Raw genomic sequence first — 15,884 nt, 5'->3', positions numbered from 1 at the left:
TATATACATATACACACATACATATATACATATATACATATACACACATACATATACATACATATACATATATACATAGACATACACACATATACATATATACATACACATATGTACATATATACATGCATATACATATATACATATGTACATATATACATGCATATACATATCTACATATCTACATATATACATATACATATGTACATATATACATATGTACAAATACATATGTATATATACATATGTTCACATATACATATATGCACATATATACGTATACATATGCACATATACACATATATGTACGTATGTATATACATGTATGTACATATGTATATGCATGTATGTATGCATATGTATCCATATGCATATACATATATGTATACATGTGCGTATACATGTATGTATACATATGTATATATGTACATATATACATATACATACATATAGACATATATACATATACATATATACATATATACACATATACATACATATATACATATATATATATAAACATTTCACCCAGCAGCAGTAAAATGCACATTCTTCTCAAGTGCACATGAAATGTTATCCAGCATGCAACCTATTTGTGATTGAATGGCTACCATAAAATCTCAATAAATCTTGAAAGACTGAAGTTGTACAAGTATCTTTTCTAGCTACAGTAGAATAAAGCAAGAAATTGTCATAATTATTGCATTATTATACAAGGAAAACTGGAAAATGTATAAATTTGTGGAAATTAACACACTCTTAACCAATGGGTCAAAAATAACTCACATGGCAAATTAGAACTACTTGGAGGACATGAATGAAAATTAAAACATAATACACCAACACTTAGGGAATGCCGTATAAGCTGTACTCAAAGGAAAATTTATAGCTGTAAATACATACATTAAAAAGAATGATCTTTTGGTGTTATGATATGTATGTTAATTTTCACCCAAGGCTCCTGGCTTATAACTTCCATAGGCCTTGTTACAGTCTTTTGTTATAATGTTGGGTGTGTTAGGCCACAGGGGGAGGCTGCTGACCTTTTCTTACCTTCTTTTCACCTGCCCCCAGGCAGGACTGTAGCCTTTCCTCAGCTTTCTTATTGTGGGTCTTAAGGCCTTCCAACAGAAAGAGTCATGACCTATACTTTGGGGGAAGGAATGCTGACATCATGAAGCTTTAATAAAAACCAAAAAGGAGTGAGTTTGAAGGGCTTCCAAATAACTGAACATGTGGAGGTTCCTGGAGGGTGGCATGCCCAGGGAGAGCGTGGACGCTCTGCACCCCTTCCCCCATACTTAATTGTATGCATCTTTTTATCTGTATCCTTTGCAATATTCTTTATACTAAACTCGTAAATGCAAGTGTTTCCCTGAGTTCTGTGAGCTACTCCAGAAAATTAAATGAACCCAATTATAAGAAGGAGATGTGGGAACCCCAACTTGAAGCCATTTGTTCAGAAACTTGCAACTAGTGTTTGAGGGTATGGGGGACAATCTTAGTGACTGAGCCTCCAACCTGGTACTGTCAGAACTGAAGTAGAAGGCACTCAGCTGGTGTCTGCTGGTTAATGCATAAGGAAAAACTCCCCACATATTTGGTCACATAATTCTTCTCCTGTGTCAATGATCATTGTTTTGGTGTGACAGTAGAGGAAAAATGCAGTTAAAGAGAGGCTTCCCTACATAGATCTCAAATCAAAAACCTAACTTTACACATGAGGAGTAAAAGAAGAGCAAGGTAAACCTAAAGCTAGCGGAAGGAAAGAAATAATAGCAATTAGAGCAGATATGATAAAATATGATAAAATAGAGAATAAAAATACAATAAGGAGAATTGGCCAGGTGCGGTGGCTCATGCCTGTAATCCCAGCACTTTGGGAGGCTTAGGAGGACGGATCACGAGGTCAGGAGATCGAGACCATCCTGGCTAACATGGTGAAACCCCGTCTCTACTAAAAATACAAAAAAATTAGCTGCGTGTGGTGGCGGACGCCTGTAGTCCCAGCTACTCGAGAATCTGAGACGGGAGAATGGCGTGAATCCGGGAGGCAGAGCTCGCAGTGAGCTGAGATCGTGCCACTGCACTCCACTCCAGCCTGGGCGACAGAGGGAGACCCCATCTCAAAAAAAAAAAAAAAAAAAAAAAAGAAGGGTGGGCCTCATGGAGGGAGCAATGGCGAGAGTACACAGAACAAAGAAGGGAAGGATTTTTGTCTCTAACATAGTCAGTCCCTGCTACTGTGTCCAGTCTCCGTAGGTTGGGGTCGGACGACACAATCTAAGCTGATCCTCATTGACTACTTCAAATGGAGCAGGGGTGGGGGCTACAGAGCAATTTCGGAACTAAGGGTACCAAATAAGGAACAGATGTGAGTTGTTACAGATTGGGAATGGATGTGGGTTACAGATTGGGAACAGATGTGGGTTAATGGATGTGGGTTACAGATTGGAAATGGCTGGAAGGTTGTTTATCCTAACTAGGGGCAAGGAGGCAAGGAAGTTAGGCTTTGAAAACAGAGGACGAGTGTAACCTCTGAAGAGGAACTCGCTGTTTCCAACAACTTCTCCCTCTTGATTTTCATAATTTTTCCTCTTCAAACTTTTTAGAGTCTACCTACAGGAATAAGTACATCTATAAGAACAGTAAGAGGTAAGGCGTTGTAAATACTTTTGTAATTGTTCCATCGGGGGCTGTGTTATTGGGATGGAATAAGGACAGACTGGTTGCTAAGCTCTTGGAAGGGCTTAAGCTCACGGCATCCCATTCGGTCTCCAAGGAATGCTAAATTTTCCCCCTGTTGTGAGAGTCACAAGGTAAAATTGGCATCAGGAGACGGAGGCTGGATGGCCCTAGGGGGCTGACCCGCAGGGTTGTCAGACTTCAGGGAATAGCAGAGAGAGAAAGAGGGAGAGCTTGGCAGAATTTATTACCCCAGGCTGCGGGGTCTTGGAAGAGAGCTACCATACAGCTCATGTCCTGTCAGCTGGAAGGAATAAAGGAGGTATCTTAGTTTTAGTTTGGTAGGACTCTCCCCAGAACAATGGCCCATGACTCTGGATGTGGCGATGCCTTCTTGACTTGGGTATGATGAGTCCATCCGCTTTCTGCTGTTTGGACTGTGGTCTCGGTGGTTGGAAACAGTAGGTATGGTTGTTCCCAAGCCGGTTCAAGTTTTCTTTCCTTCCAACTTTTGATGAGGATGTAATCCCCAGGCTGATGCTGGTGTGCTAGGAGCTCTAGGGGTGGCACCTGTGCTAAAAGACCTTCAGTTCTGAGGGAAGAGCAAGTGGAAGATCTGATCTTTTGTTTCAAACATAGGAATGTCAGCAGTGGAGTGTCAAAAGGGCAACCCAAATAGCATCTCACAAGGAGATAAACCAGCATCTTTCTGAGAGGCAGTTTGAATTCTTAATAAGGCAATGTGAAGGCATTTAGTCCATGGCAGCCGAGTCTTTAAGACTAATTTGGTTAAGTGACTCTTCAAAGTTTGGTTCATTTTCTCCAGTCTTCCTGATGAAGGTGGGTGCCAGGGAGTATGGTATTCCCATGTTATGTCTAGTGCTTGAGTTAATTTCTCAATGACTTGTGCAGTGAAATGAGTCCCATTATCTGCCAAACCTGGGTATAATATTTTCCATCAATGCTTTACCTACATTATTCGTAGTTGCGCTTGAAAAGGGAATAGCTTCCACCCAGTGAGTAAGACGATCTGCTATCACTAATAAGTAATCAGTATAAATAATCCCTTCCTTTTTTTGCAAGTGATTTGAAGCCTGATTTAATGCAAACAATTCACAAGTTTGGGCGGACCAATTATTAGGCAATCTTCCTGACTCTATGCCTGCGAGAGCTTCCCCATCAACTACTGAATACCCATTGTCTTTTTCCTTCATTTACCCGGGAAGAGCCATCTATCAGTAAGTGCTGCCCTATTTTGAAAGGAATCTCTCTTAAATCAGGCCTGACTTTTGTGTGATAATCAATTAAATATAAACACTGATGCTTAGGGCCTTTTAGATTTGGATTCCCTGTTAGAAAACCTACTGGGTTAAGTGAATTATCAGTGATTAGTGTTAAATCATCTCTTCCTAGTAGGATAGCTTTATACTTTTAAAATCCTTGAGTCAGTGAGCCATCTTCCTGCTTTCTGGTTTAAAATAGTTCTAACTTGATGGAGTGTGCCGCCTTACATATTTTAAGTTTGGGCTAGAGGTTTCTCCATACATAGTGAACTGTAACTTAATCAGATATGTAAACAGACTGTAACTTACTCTTGTACCAATCATGAGTTGTGGCCAGCTGTTGAAACTGTGTTCCAATCAGGCAAACACTGTAACCAATTAGGCTGTTTCAGTACCTCAATTCCATTTTCTGTGTATCACTTTCCTTTTTCTGTCCATAAATCCTCTGCAGCCATGAGGTAGCCTAGAATCTCTCTGAACCTATTCCATTTCATTGGGCTGCCTATTAGTGAGTTATTCTTTGCTCAATTAAACTCTGCTAAATCTAATTGTTCTAAAGTTTTTCTTTTAACAAGATGTACAGGAAGTTTTAACTGTATTTATAATGTTTTAATTCTCTAGATAGATGGTGGCCACATAGGTGTTCATTCTATTATTTTTCAAACTTTTTTGTAATTGCAATTATTTCATTACAATGATTAAAGGAAAAGGTATTATAGTGCTGTTACTGGAAAGGGGTCCTGATCCAGGCTCCAAGAGAGGTTTCTTGGATCTCGTGCAAGAAAGAATTTGGGGCAAGTCCATAGGGTAAAGTGAAAGCAAGTTTATTAAGAAAGTAAAGAAATAAAAGAAAGACTACTCAATAGATGGAGCAGCAGCATGGGCTACTCAGCTGCTTATACTTTTTGTTACTTTTTAATTATATGTTAAATAAGGGGTGGATTATACATGAGTTTTCCGCAATGGTGGACCATTCCCAGAACTAAGAGTTCCTCGCCTTTTAGATCATATAGGGTAACTTCTTGACATTGGCATGGAATTTGTAAACTGTCATGGCACTGGTGGGAGTGTCTTCTAGCATGCTAATGTATTATAATTAGCATATAATGAGCAGTGAGGATGGTCAGAGGTCACTCTTTTCACCATCTTGGTTGTCATAGGATTTTGTCTGGCTTCTTTACTGCAACCTGTTTTATCAGCAGGTTCTTTGTGACCTGTATCTTGTGCCAACCTCCTATCTCATCCTGTGACTAAGAATGCCTTAAGCTACTGGGAATGCAGCCTAGTAGGTCTCAGCCTTATTTTGCCCAGCCCCTATTCAAGATAGAGCTACTCTGGTTCAAACGCCTCTGACAGGGGTATATTTGAAGGTGGTTGTTTGCAGAGAGAGGGAATGGTGGCAGTATCAAATGCTGCAGAGAGTTCAAATGCGAGAAGTAACAAGTGTCCTTTGGATTGAAGGACCTAGTATATTCTTGTTGACTTGGCAGTTGTTTGAGTGGTGTAGTAGGAATGGAGGTTGAGAAGAGATAGGAAATTGTGAGGTAAAGACAAGGAATAGCAACAACATATAAGAAAGATATGTTTATTCTAACAGAATTCTATTGTAAGATGGCCTGGACACAGTTCAAAAATAGACCTAGCTTGAAGAGGTTTATCACATGTGTTTTTCTTTGTGTGTATTCCCATTGCACTTTAAACCAACACACATTGTAAGCAGTTTCTCTGCTGAGAAGCAGTAAAGATGCAGCAAGTGCTTATAGTCATGCAATATGCATTTTTAGAGACCTTGATTGCTTTGACTTTAGGCCACTATATGTAAATGACAGGCATGTAATAAAAGTTCAACAGGATGGGTACATTTGGGGCAGATTTACCTTAAGTAGGAGTGAACTAGAGGTGGAAGGAAAGTTTCCAATTGTTGACTCAGTTTAAGGAGTTAGGAGGAAAATGAAAGATGGAGAGGATTAGATCCAAGAATCAGGAAGAGACAAATGAGACTAGGAGAAATAAAATAGTATGAGAAATGAGGATTAGGAAAAACCTTCCTCAATTTGCAATTCTTGACCCATGAGAGTACATTTAATACTTCCTTTGCCTTCAATAAATTAATTCACAGTTAAAAATGAATTATCTGTGTATAACACATTGTAAAACTATGTGCTCTCTTCTTGAAGCAGCCAAGCTGAGGTATTTAACTAAATGCTTACAAAAATGTTAATCCTGTGGCAACAACTACCAGAAGATTTAGTATACCAAGTAAAATCAGAAAGAAATTATCACAAATGAAGGTTAAGTCAGACCACCATTCTAAAATGTGAAAGTGGAAGATAAGAATTTAATAGTAGTAATCAAAATAAAAGATAGTCAATGATCTGTTCTTCATAGGGTTGCCAGATTTAGCAGCGATGACAGGATAACCAGTTACATTTGATTTTAAAATAAAAGACAAATAATTTTTACAGTATAATTATGTTCCATGCAATATGTAGAACAGACTTACATTGAAAACCTTAATTTGCTGTTTATATGAACTTGAGTTTTAACTGAGTGCTCTATATTTTAAACCTGATTGTTCCATTTCGCAGATGCTCTCACTGATCTTCAGAGTTAAACAGTTGCCTTTTTCTGTTTCTTACTCAATTTCATTTTCAATTTTTCTGTCATATTCCCTTTTTTAATATTATATATCTTTCAGAGTAGTAACAAATAGAATGAAGTTTCAATTCTCTGAGATCTTATGTTTTGGACCAATTGCTTTACTTAGAACCTTTTCTCAATTATCTAGGCACACTTTGACATATTTCTGGTAATAGAGTTCATTAGTATTCTACTTCCCTTAAAATTAATTTTGTTCAGAAGACCTAGTTCTAAATTTTGTGTCTCTGAATTTTGGCTTTTCAGTAAACTCAGTTGAAAAACGCTTTGGTTATACTACCATGCATTTTGTTACAGATGCAAGAAATGTTAGCATCATGTTGACAAATGACAAAGATTCTCTCCTTGACTGAACTCTAGTCAGGCTCCTCCTAAATCTCCTCTCAATTAGACCCTGACATTTGAACTTTCGTATTTATCTGTACGTTGTCCAATTTTAGCAAGAAATCTAAGTCAGTTTAGCAATAATCCCCCATCCGCAATATCTGGTCACCGTTGATATCTAATGAGGTTTCTCCTCCTCCACCATCCCAGAGGTGAGGTCTAATCATCCTGGCTGGCCTTCAGCAAGAATCATGGTAGGTCAGCTTAGCCAGAATCCACCCAAACTCCTGAATTTTCCCCCACTGGCTCCCCACCTTTACCCTGATCCAGCTACTTGGCTACAGATTTTCACATTTCCTTGTTATATTCAGAATTGAGCCCCATCTCTCTCCTCTATTACAAAACCTTATTATGGTAGCCTCTCTCAAATGAAGTCTTCCTTACTGTTTTTAATGAGTGTCATGAATAGTTTTCCGTCCAACACAGAAACAAGTAATTTTTAAAAAACTGAAAAAAGAATTCTGAAATCTACTCTGGGAAATAGACATGGCTGACTATGTTATTAAGGATTACTTTTGCAAATGTGGCTCATGTGGAACTCTATACCAATTTCCATCAACCCCCTTCTTTGTGCAGTAAAAGAGAGTCAAGATATTCATTTAGGGAAATCAATCCTCCAAACCTAAGGTAGATTTCATTGCTTAATACTCTCTCCAAATACAAATATAAAAATGGATTAAAATGATTTATTCCAAGAGCAATGCGTTTCTCTTAGTAAATTTTAAATGCATTAAGTTTTACTTTGTTACATGAAAAAGATGTTAAAATACATTGGATTTTACAAAAACTTTCCATGCTTTGCAGTTGTATTCAAATCTGTATCTTCATTTCCCTTGAAATTATCGATGTGAAATAAACATTTGTAATTTGATTCTCACTAAATGTAACCTATTAACATTTTAAAGTGTTCTTCTTAAGGTAAATAGCTTTCTAAAGATCAATAACATTTGATTCTTTTCCAAAGAAAGTATGCATCCATATTATTGATTATATTGATGTATATTCCCATTATCACCAAAGAAGAAGTACAAGGCTTTGTAGTAAAACTAACGGGGGACTTAGCCCTAGCTCCACTCAATTCTGCTTTGTGATATTGTATGAGCCACTTAAACTCTGTATCTCAATTTTTATTTGTGTAAAACTGATCTAATTAGTACTGCTTTATAAGGCGACTGTGAAAGTTAAAAATACTAATGAAGCAAAACACTTTTAATGCCAGGATGATTCTGAGTGTTCATAGTACCACTTATCAGTGCGGAATCTTATATCTGACTCTTTTTTCCATTTAGGAGGCATTAACGTTTATTATATGGACATCCGCTATCATTTAGGATTCCTTACACCTTCCCTACAGAAAGGTGAATACATAGCAAAGTAGAAAGAATGTTATCAGGAAACCTTCCGATGCCTTTTTCCAGTCATGTTTTTCATCTTGCCATCCTCTTCCCCTGTCCCAGCTACTTGATATCTTTATGTTGGCTCTCATAAGATGTACGAGAGGAGGATGGAGAAAGAAATTTTCTTAGTGGCATGTCACCTCCCTGGGTCTATAAAACTTAGATCTTCAGAACTACTCTCTTGCAAACTCCTACCTCTGTTAGCTTTTATATGATGCATTATTTACAACCCAACTGTGAATCTCAGATCGGATCTCTTTCCTTTTGTGGCCAAAAAAACAAACAAAAAAAGCTACCACCAAATCTGCTTGCCTTCCTCTTAGTAATGCAGGTACAGATAGGAAGGAGTATGCTACTGAGTTCTAACTAAAGAAATGTCGGAAGAAATAATATAAACTACTCACAGGCATCATCCATAACATTTCCTGCTAAATCTTTCTGTCCCTCTCTCATTCTTCCTCCATTTTCAGCCTGAAATATATCAACGAAGAAGCCAAATCATAGAAATCAGACTCTCTTCCAGTATTATGAACTGAATGTTTGTGTTTCCCCCAGTTCATATGCTGAAATCCTAATCTCCAGTGTAATGTCATTAGGAGGTGGGAGGGGGAGCCTTTGAGAGATAATTAGATCATAGTGCAGAGCCCTCATGAATGGGGTTATTGCCCTTCTATGAAGAAACACAAGATAGATGATTTCTCTCTTGACCATGTGAGGATACAACAAAAACACGACCACCTGTAAACCATGAAGAGAGACTTCACCAAGAATTGAGCATTGTGGCAGCCTAATCTGGAACCCAGTTCCAGCCTCCAGAATTGTGAGAAGTAAATATTGTTCAAGCCACCCAGTCTATGGTACTCAGTTATAGTGGTCCGCACTGACTAAAACAGAAACTGGTACTGAGAAGTGGTGTGCTAATGCAACAAATACCTAACGATGTGGACGGAGCTTTGTTACTAGGTAATGAGTAGAGAGGCTGGAAGGGTTTTGAGCTGCATGCTAGAAAAGGCTGTTATTATCATTAAGTGACTTATAAAGGTGATTCCGGTGAGCGCTCAAAAAGAAAAGGGGAGAGCTGAAAATTCCTAGAGAATACACAAAGAATGAGCTATAGAATGTGGGTAGAAATATGAATATGAATGGCGACTCTGATGCAGTCTCAGACAGCAATGAGGAACATGTTATTGGGCAATGGAGAAAAGAAGATCCTGATCACAAAGCGGCAAAGAGCTTGGCTGAATCGTGCTTGTGTTCTCATGTTTTATGACAAGTCAACCTTGAGAGGATGGAAATTGGATGTTCAGCTGAGGAAAATTCTAAACAAAATGTTGGAGGAGCAGCTTTGTTCTTCCTGACTGCTTATGGTAAAATGTGAGAAGAGAAGAAAACAAATGAGTTGAAAATGGAATTGTTAAGCAAAAGGAATCAGAACTAAAGATCTGGCAAATTCCCATCCTGTCCACATTAGAAGAAATATGAAAGTACATTGGGAAGAGAACACAAAGGGTGTGACACACTTGCCATTTGATAAAGAGATTAGGGTGGATAAGAACCACAGATTCAATCACCCATCTCAATAGAAGCAAGGACTAGAGATGGGCTCTTACCAGCAGATACCCTGACAACTGGGACTAATGGAAACACAAAGTGAGACAGAATGAAGAAAGACTGTGAATGTGTGCTGTCCTTCAATAAAGGGGAAGAAGAACCCCAAAGGTGATTTGGAGACTATCTGGGCCACTGCTTAGGTTTCAGCATGGCAGATGGCCTCCAACAGAAGTCGTGGGAATGGGCCATCTGGAGTTGTGGGCAGGGGGATGCACAGCAGAGCCTTTGGGGCAGTATCTCAACCCCAAGGAGCAGTGATTTGGGCAGGGCCTTGCTGAGTCACGGGGTCGATGTTGTCACCCTAGTGGGTCCAGAAGTCAGCTCATCAAGCCAAAGAAGATTATTAACAAGACTTAAGGTCTCATAGTTTGCCCTGCCAGGTTTTGGGCTTGCCTGGGGCCCAGCCTCCCTTCTTTTCTTATTTCTCCCTTTTTGGATGGGAATATTTATCCCATATCTATCTCACCATTGTATTTTGGAGGAAGATGACTGTGGTCATCCTGCATTTGGTGCTAACAAGTAGTGAGTATGTATGATAAACTACTATGGAGTAACAACTGAGAATTTCACTATTCCCAGAGAAGCTTAAAAATTAAGACAAGTCAGGGTCCAGAGAAATAGGTATACATGAACTCAGACATCAAGAATACTAAACTAATATGTCTGTATTTATAGTTACACAATAGCTACATGTCACAGAAAACTAGAAAGATAGAAATATTTATTTGAGGTAGTGAAATTATTGAAGTGAAAATGAGCAAATGGAAGCACCCTAGAACAGCTTTCAAGGAGTTTAACAGTTAAGAATTTTGGAAGGAAGTATTTTACAGGTAATAGAAAAGTATAGAGGGGTGGCTTAAATTCAGTACAATATGTGCAAGGGTTAAGGGCATTGAAGATTGTTATAGGAGGATGCAAGATGAATACCTACCCATCAAAACAAGGGAGTAGGAGAGAATTCCTGAAGGAAGTGTTTTCACCTGCTTCGGTGATTAAGAACCTAAAGATAATTTAGAGGAATTTTGGAATGTTTATACAGGAGTAAAGATGGTCGAAGATACTCACTTCCTTCTTCCTTGAATCCATAAATATGTTACATGACAAAGAAAATTAAGTTTACAGGTAGAATTATAGAAGTAAAGATGGTGAAAGATGCCCACGTCCTTATTCCCAGAAGCCATGAGTATTATATTTTGTTGTATGGCAAAGGAAGATTAAAGTTACAGATAGAATTAAGGTGCTTGTCAGCTGACTTTAAAATAGAAAAACTATCCTTATGAGCCCAGTGTAATACTTTAAAACTAGAAGAGGAGGCAGAAGAGGAGGTGAAGAAATGTGAGGAGGCCTCTCTCCACCGTTGCTGGCTCTGAAGATGGATGAAGAAAACCTTGGACCAAGGAATGCAGGAGCATCTAGAAGCTGGAAAAGGTAAGAAAATGGATTTTCCTTCAGAACTTCCAAAAAAAAAAAAAAAAAGCAAACTGCTGAGATCTCGATTTTTGCCCATTAATATCTATGTCAGACTTCTGACTGCGTTTGTGTTGTTTTAAACCAGTAAATATGTCCTAATTTCTTACTCTTCCAGCTTCAGGCAGCTTCTTGACTTGTAGTTGTATCACTGCACTCTCCTCCTCCTAGGTCGCATTGCCTCCTCCTTCTTCATTCTGTGTCAAACCTCTCTGACACACAAATGTAATTAGATTTAGGGACCAAACAGGAAAGTCCAGGATAATCTTCTCACATGCAAAACTACCAGAAAGAAAGAAAAAAAGCTATCCTGTTCTGTCTGATTTCTAAATTCTGAAAATATATTGTATGCTACTGAGAAGCCAAAGTCAAAATTCTAGGTAATAGCAAGCCAATAAATTTGAAACAAAAATGCCAAAAATAACAAATGAAAAAATTTTTAAAGAATCATGTCTTTAGACAGCACATATATTATAAATTTAAGAAACATATTAGTTTATAATTTTTAAAAAATATATTGGTAGAGAGAGGAGAGGAGAGACAACTATACAATATAAACTTTGGAGGAAATGTTTGCCCTTTCTAATCTAACGGGTTCTTCTGTTTGTTTCGGGAATGTTTTTTCTCATAGTTGGGAGAAATCATAATTATTTATATTAATTTTTATTAATTTAAATGACAAATATCAATTAATAGACACTTTGAAACATTACAACTGAGGCATTCAATCCCGCAATTGGGTAAGAGCCCATGTTATAATCCCAATTTTATAGATAAAAATATTAAAACTAAGGGTTTAAGTCGTGTAGAATACAGAAGAACTAAAACTTGAACATAGTTCAAGTTTTACACTGCTGTGTAATACCACACTGCTTTTAAACTGTTATACCATTTAACACTGCTATTTTGAAAAAATGAAGTTTTCTTATATCCCACTGCTATTTTTTGTTGTTGTTTTGTTTTCTTTTGCACAGAGTTTCGCTCTTGTCACTGCCGCTAGAGTGCAGTGGTGTGATCTCAAGTCACTGCAACCTCCACCTCCTGGATTCAAGTGATTCTCCTGCCTCAGCCTCCTGAGTAGCTGGGATTACAGGCGCCCGCCACCACACCCGGCTAATTTTTGTATTGTTAGTAGAGACAGGGTGCCATGTTGGCCAGGCTGGGGTCTCAAACTCCTGACCTCAGGTGATCAGCCCGCCTTGGCCTCCCAAAGTGCTGGGGTTACAGACATGAGCCACCATGCCCGGCCCCCACTGCTATTAAAGAAAAGAAAGTTTTCTTATATCTACAAACTTAAAGATAAGTACAATATTATGCAGAGCTTGTGTTGAACTTACCTCTAATAGATCTCATGATTCCTTTCTCTCCGAATTCAGGTACTTCAAGCTACCTTACTTGTAGAGAATTTTCTTTGATGCTACAGTTTCAGGGAGAGCATTGGCATCAGAAAACATAATTGCTTCACTGACCCAGTTCATGACATGAGTTATATCCATGTCCACGAATTGAGAGGATTGACTGTTGCAGAGTCACCTCACTGAGTTCAGGATCTCATTACCCACACCCTGTTGGGGACTGCTCATGGTAGGAAGCTGACCTGGTCTCAGTTGCTGTGGTTGCCTAGTATATTTTATCTTAACTTCTTGTTTAGGTCTTTGATCCATCTTTATCTTCCTATTGATTATCTTACTACTTGACTAGTTTTGACACATTGTCTCATTCCCATTTATGGTGAAACAAGTTTCTAATGACAGTGGTGCCCCCTCAGAACTAGATTAGGATTAAGATATTACAAAGTTTTAGAAATTAGCTTATTAATGTTTTTGTTGATTTTTATGATGATGTTCCCACTTTAGTAATCAGTTAAATTCAACTTTAAGTTATCTAGATCCAAAATAAAGAAGAAGAAATCCCATTAACTCTGTCTCTCAATTGTTCCTCTCCTACTCCTGTTGACATGATTCTGATGCCTAGAGAGGTCCCCACTCCCAGGCTGTCTTCTTCCCTCAGTAGAATCACAGTCCTTCTGTCACTATTCTGCTGTCTTAAACTATGATTGAAATGCCATTTTCTTCTCTTGGCTTTCATGTGTTCTGTTTTTTTCCATCTATCTCTTTCAAAGGACCTCTCTCTTACCCCATTTGTCCAAACCAGAGAAGACCCTCATGCTCTATAAGAATTTTACTCCCAAATCTTCCTCCACCTCCTTTTTCTATGCATTCTGTTCATAATGCATTCCCCTCCAGTTAAGAAGATCTATAAAACTCGTAAGTACAGGCAGTCCTGACTTAGGATGATTTGACTTAATTTTTTGACTTTACAATGGTACTAAATTGTCACAATTTTGACAAAATATACAGTTTTCAATAAATTACATGAGATATTTGATACTTTATTATAAAATACCCTTTGTGTGAGATGATTCTGCCCAAGTGTAGGCTAACGTAAGTGTTCTTCGCACATTTAAGGTAGGCTAGGCTAAGCTATGGGCTTGATAGTTTAGGTGTATTAAATGCATTTTCAATTTATGACATTTTCAGTGTGTGATGGGTTTATTGGGACATAACCTCATTCTAAGTCTTGAAATATCTGTGTAGAGTTTTGCAAATGAAAATTATAAAGTAAAAAGTTAAACATATATAAATCCATATACATATATAGAATAATTTCCTCTCTGTAAAATGTCTAAGGTGATGATAAAGAAAGGAATAAAGTAAAGTGGTAACAGATAAGATCAGGGCAAAAGCAGTGACAGGAGACAAATTTATATTTAATACTATGTTAGAACCATTTGTCTCGGTGTGGGGCTCATAGTACTGAGATGATGAGTAGGAATACTCCTCCAAGAGATTTGGAAGCAAGGATGTTTTGATAACCGGGACTGATAGGCCAGGTGTCTACCAGTCATTTCATTTGCTATAGCTACTTTTAATAAATGGACAGAACTTTAATCAGGCCACCCAAGATAAAGCAGCCTCTCAGATCACTTCTATCTCAGTATTTCCTGAGTAGGCCTCATGATAACGTTCATCTACCCGTAAATCAGAAAACAGTTGGCTCCAGCCTGCAATCCAAAAAGGGTCTCATCTTTTGTTAACCAAGAGCAATTGAAAAGTGTTCCTTTCCCTCTTCTTCCACCCTTTTCTGTTACCTGTTTTTTCTCTAGGTCAAAATTTGTAGGAGGATAAAGGAGAACGAATGATATCTTTGTAGAAAGCTTCTGCCTTTGTTTTAGAGTCACTCGTAAGAAAATGTTTGCACAAAATTATCTATTTGACAGAAAATTTAATAGGTGATTCAAAAATCAAAGGTACGACAAGAAGGATTTTATTTGAGTTCCAGAATTAGATTTTTTTTTCTTTTTAATACAGTACAAAGGCCGGGCACGGTGGCTCACGCCTGTAATCCCAGCTCTTTGGGAGGCCGAGGCGGACGGATCACGAGGTCAGGACATCGAGACCATCCTGGCTAACAGGGTGAAACCCCGTCTCTACTAAAAATACAAAAAATTAGCCGGGCGCGGTGGTGGGCACCTGTAGTCCCACCTACTTGGGAGGCTGAAGCAGGAGAATGGCGTGAACCTGGGAGGCGGAGCTTGCAGTGAGCCTAGATCAGGCCACTGTACACCAGCCTGGGCGACAGCGACATAGTGAGACTCCGTTTCAAAAAAAAATAATAATAATAATACAGTACAAAGCCTAGACTATGCTTTGTAAAAATGTGGAAGTATAAAGCATGGCAGAGAAGGGGCCTTCTCTGCAGACTCTGTCTCATGGGTGGACACGTGATAAATCCCTTAAATTGTTTCCCAGGTGCTCACAAGCCTCAGTAAGAAAGCTGAATGGCGTGGTTTCTGCTGGAATGACTGCTCGAGAACTGTAAACATTACTGACTCTGGTTGGTAGAGTGGAAAAGGAAGTACTTGCTAAATGACTAAGAGAGCTATGCTCCAGGATGGAGAGAAGGAACTACTCCTGCTTAATAGACAGTATAGAAAGAACAGCTATTTGAAGCTGCCATGTTTGCAAGTTTCTTCTAAGATGCAATTTATGGTTAAAAACTTTAAAATTATTAGTGCTTTCAGTTGACTCTTTTCTATAGATTATATTTTAATTGAGAAATTATTCTCTCTGCAGGTGTAAAATCTGTTAGAATATATTTTCAATTCTATTTTCTGTATTAAAATGCATAAATACTTCAGCTACAATATTTACAAAAATATTGTTTTTTGCCTCCTTTCAGAGTACCTTTATTCTATAAACATTTTTGCAAGACCAGGATAATTCGTTCCTATTTTATGGCACTTTTAAATGTTTTGTAAAATTTAGATGCTACAAAAATCATAGTCCTTCTCATTTCATTGCAGTGCAGAGCTGAGTACAAATGTATCCAATTATAA

Source organism: Pan troglodytes, chromosome 7 (genome assembly GCF_028858775.2).
Source record: "Pan troglodytes isolate AG18354 chromosome 7, NHGRI_mPanTro3-v2.0_pri, whole genome shotgun sequence".
Classification (NCBI taxonomy): Eukaryota; Metazoa; Chordata; class Mammalia; order Primates; family Hominidae; genus Pan; species Pan troglodytes.
Note: the sequence above shows the minus strand (reverse complement) of the source record.